The sequence below is a fragment of the Sceloporus occidentalis genome, unplaced genomic scaffold (genome assembly GCF_023333645.1).
Source record: "Sceloporus occidentalis isolate IW3139 unplaced genomic scaffold, rSceOcc1.0.p SCAF_5, whole genome shotgun sequence".
Taxonomy (NCBI): Eukaryota; Metazoa; Chordata; class Lepidosauria; order Squamata; family Phrynosomatidae; genus Sceloporus; species Sceloporus occidentalis.
The window spans coordinates 28,428,234-28,432,950 of record NW_028316985.1 but is presented as its reverse complement, the minus strand read 5'-3'; the positions used below and the strand labels follow the sequence as shown (position 1 = coordinate 28,432,950).

At 38.4% G+C, this 4,717-nt stretch overlaps 1 long non-coding RNA gene across 1 annotated transcript; it reads right to left on the bottom strand.

Annotated features, from left to right (window-relative positions):
- Nucleotides 1-567: 567 nt before the first annotated feature.
- Nucleotides 568-4,717, bottom strand: LOC149311833 (uncharacterized). The gene is made up of 4 exons (XR_016281509.1): nucleotides 4,674-4,717; nucleotides 3,871-4,248; nucleotides 2,906-3,035; nucleotides 568-1,677 (listed from the first exon to the last, which is right to left on the bottom strand). It is a non-coding gene; the product is annotated as an uncharacterized LOC149311833 (long non-coding RNA).

Below are 4,717 nucleotides of genomic sequence, written 5' to 3'. Positions count from 1 at the left end.
CACTCCAGACTCCATTTCTTCAAACCAAGTTGTAATGTGATCCACTGGGGTCAAATCTAGCAAGTGGTGCATCGACTACTGGACTAATTCTGCCCTCTAGTGGGAAATTTAAAGAATGCTTTTAAAATAAATTCTAGGATTCTTTCAAATTCTGACAATACTGAATAAAAAGATGTTCGCATTTTAGAGTAGGATGTTTTCTTTTCCTCAGACACTTAAAAAGTGAATCAATATTTTAAGCCTGTTAATGTCTGTCATCCAATGACAAGCCTCCTTCTCACAATTATTTCCTATCTAATAGATTCAAATACATTCAGTCTTATGTACAGTCTCCCCTCCTATCTGAGATCTGTGACATTAAATATCCATGGAGGGGCAACCTCCACTATTTTAAAATGGCATGCGCACACGGCCATATGAGCAAGTCACACTATCCTGCATAAGAAGATGGCAATGACAAATTTCCACTGAGTAAATTTTGTAAAATAAAATAAAAGTATGATAGGATCTCTGTGAGTTGAATTAAAGGCACAAAACAACAAGTATCATGTACAAGGTTTTGAACTATTTATTTGTCTTTGGACATGCCCCTCTCCCACACCACCACCATTAGATAGATAGATAGATAGATAGATAGATAGATAGATAGATAGATAGATAGATCTCCTGTTACAAGAGAGTACTGCTCTTTTTGCCAATTAATTTGTGTGTTTTATTTATAAAATTTAATCACTAATTTTGTGCAGGAGTGCATTGCGTGTGCATCATTCTTGGGCAGGGAGGGTGCTGGGAAGAAGGACTGGCCCTTCCATTAGGTAATATGAAGCTGTTGTCTGAGGTGGTAGATGGTGAGCAGCAACATCATCGATCACTTGGCAGTTTTTCCTGAGCCAAAACTGTTCTGATCCCTAAAACTGTTTTGCTGCCATCAGGCGTGGTGACAGATTCTTTCCCAGTTTCTGTATATAGAATGAGGGAGTGACACTATCTTGTCCTTTGCCACAACCAGCACACAGTCTTGGGTCAGCCCTACCTAGGCATGGTGTGTGGGCATGCATCCACTCTACCCAGTTGCTTGAAACCTAACCTATGATTTCCTGTGGCATACTGGGGGCAAAGATGAATAGCCTCATGGTCTAACTTGCCTATTCATTATCAGTGCCCTTGCTTCCTCCTCCAGTACTGTGTAAACAACAGAGGTAGGTATGCATGCAGCAACCCTCATGCAATGTTGGCTTTTAATTGCTCTTTCAAGGCAAACACTGAATGAAGTCAATGGACTTGGAAATTGATTGCCATCAAGGACTGGATAGGCACAAGAAAAATCATCCCCTGCATTTTGATGGAGCATAACTCCAAGTGTTGTATGTCCTAGACTTTTTGGTTAGCCGGGTGATAACATCATCTGTTGCCACCACCCCTCAGACTTCCCTTCTTCCCCGGATGTTAAGAGATGAAAGAGGTCACAAGGCCATGTACTCCAAGCCCAGGTGAGGCAGAAATACACAGCTGCAACACTTCTGAAAGATGTCCATCCAACCTCTATTTAAGGATTTCCAAAGAGGGAGAGTTCACCATCCTCCAAGGCAGTCTATTCCACTGTCAAAGAGTTCTTCCTAGTGGTTAAGTGGAATCTCTTTTCTTCTAATTTGAATCCGCTGGTTCCTGTTCCAGTTTCTGGAACAGCAGAAAACAAGTATCAAACTTCAAAGATATAGCCATATTAGTCTGTAGTAACAGTATGTAGAAAAAAATATTTCATTAATTTAGCCTCAAAGGTGCTACAAGATCTCTCTACATACCAAGTATCAAAGTTGTAATTGAAAGGAAATGCCCATTAAATGAAAGACTAGCATCATGACATTTCTGACTAAGGACCTTTAAAGAGGACACCATGGTAGTGTATGTAATACCTACATGTTGCAGATTAATAACAAAGCTCAAACCTATCACTGCATCACTGAACACATAGTTTGGAGTAAAACAATAGCCTGTGACCCTCTCTTAGGGAACTTCAGCTATCCCTAATAATTTGAGGGCTACTACCTAAAATATGGCACTGCTTCTGTACAGTTGTAAATCAGATTTTCTCTGGCATTCTCTAGATCCTCTATTTCTTCTTTGGTGTCTCTTCTGAATGCAACTAATATATAGACAGTAAAAATGTCTGGGAAAGTACAGGAGACAAGCTCCCCACAAAGCTGAAGAATGCTGGATTTATGACTACCCTATTCCACTTTGTTGTGTGAGATTCTCTCTTTTAAAAATGAAGTCCCTGGTTAAATATGTCTTTCCATCAGACATTCCCCTGCAGCATTCTTCATAAAACAGCGATGCCATTTCATCTTAGCAATTTATGGAGCGCTTCTCTTTGTGTCTGGGTAGTTTTCTAAACATTATTGTGAGAGCTGGGCAGACTGCACAAGCAACATATTGAGAGTGCAATGTTTTTAGGGGTGCTGCTGAAACTATAAGGGAACCTGTGTGGTGTAGTAGTTTGAGTGTTGGACTAGGACACTGGGAGACCAAGGTTCGAATCCTGACTCAGCTACGGAAACCCACTGGGTAATCTTAGGCAAGTCACGCCCTGTCAGCTTCAGAGGATGGCTATGGCAAACTCCCTCTGAAGAAACTTACCAACAAAATGCTATGAACAAAACACCTTAGGGTCACCATAAATTGGAAATTACTTGAAAGCACACAGCAATAACAAGCTGAAACTATGGAGGGCAAGAGGGATACTGTATTCAGCAAGAAGGAATCAAAAATAGCTGAAAGATGTAACCAGAACAAAAAGGAGTTGTCTGTGTCTTGATACAAAGTTATCATTTGTAAAAAGAAGTTTCTTTTTGCAAATGAATCACCTCTTAGTTTTGCACTCTAACCACAGCAAAACCTCTTTTACCTATTTTTCTGCACTTCTGCTCAACATTCACTTGCTTAGTAGCTAGTTTGGCCATAAAATGAACTCAACTTCACCATTTCATAATCTTCCTTTGCATGACGTATGGGAGTGATCTCCCAGGTGCCTTCTCCTAAACAAATGAGGGATGAAAGAAACACATAAAAGTTAAGCACCTAAATTGTGCAAAATGCTTTAATAATTGAACATGTTTTAGTTATGTAGCAACAGTGAATGGTGATGTGTTTTTGGACAGTAAATATTTTAATAGGATCTGAGAATATGACCAGTCATTTAACTGTAAGGTATGACAAAACCTAATTTGTATGCAGCATGTGAAGCAATGAATAACATTACCAAAGGTGCAAACTTTAATACTGATGAAAACATCCCCAGATTTAAAGGGTACACAGTACTGGAGGTGTGATTATTTTTGTTAAGCCTCATGCTATGTAAGATCCTGTCAAGTACTGCAATTGAACAAATGGCATTTATTTCAATGAGGCTAACATGGAATTTCTTTACAAGCCATACAGCAATGGTGCCATTTGTCTTGCTGCAGCACTTACAGGCTTGCCCCACCACCTTTCTGTAAGAACAAAAATAAAATTTTAAAAACCAGTCCATTTTTATTTATTTGAAATGCAGGACGCAACATGAGGCAGTGGTTGTTTCCCTCCACTAACTCTAAAAGCAAGAATGCCTAACAGAAAGAACATACATTTCATTATCTGTATTTCACTAAAAAATTATTGCAGTGATTTCTGATGAAAGAACTTCCATTTTCATGAGCAGTTCTATATAATTAAACAGCAATGTGTTGACTTTATTAGGTGGTTCACAGTATAAAATTCAATGGTTTGAAGGATCTGACAGTGCTTTGTGGTGCCTAACTCCAAATGTCCCCAGCAATTGTTTGAATACATTATTCAAATAAAGTAGTCTGGTGTAAATAATTTCTCACTAACCTCAGCTTAGGAACACTTGAGTGAACAGTAGTATGGTCTCTTTATATAAAAGCTCTCAAAAGTAGGTGAAGAGAAAACAGACCTGGTTTCACTCATAATAACCTGTAGTATGGCTAAAGCACTGGTGGTCAACCATGTCAGCGCTTGTGCAGAAAGGCCCATCAGCCACCTGTTAATTAACACAGCACTATATGAATTCAAAAAGTTCCCAAAAAGCTCAGTCGTTCACTTCAGTTCCATTTTGAGCATTCAGCTTGACCTGTAGTTGTAACTTTCACAGCCACAAAACTTTGAGGTGGTCTGGTCTTTCTGGCTAAATAAAATGTCAGCAGAAAGGTACCACTCCATTCCATTGTGATGAGTGATCTGTGCAGATAACTGACAGAAAGAAATAAGAAAATAAGGTGTGTGCCATAAATAACATACAGTTCATTTGGGATGGGGTGATTTTTGATATTAATTAATTAATTATTATTATTATTATTAAAAAGTGAAGCCATGAGTACAATCTGATCATGATTGGAAGAATAATTACCACATTCCCTATAATTCCATATTAATTTGTTCTTCATATTTCTATTACAATATTCAGCCAGCATCTTTTAGGGTGAAAGCAGAACAGTTTGTCAGCACCATTCATTCCTATGTACAATGCATACAAGTTAAAATAGACCATCTCACTGGGCTCTACCAAATGTAGACCCTCACAAACTCATGGTGGTGTTATAAAAAGCATACATACATTTGAGGCAACACTAAGGGAGATTTATATGTTTTAAAATTCTGATTATATTATACTGTACCTCCAATCGATCATATCATCCAGAGTGTTCAGTCTTCTAATCTT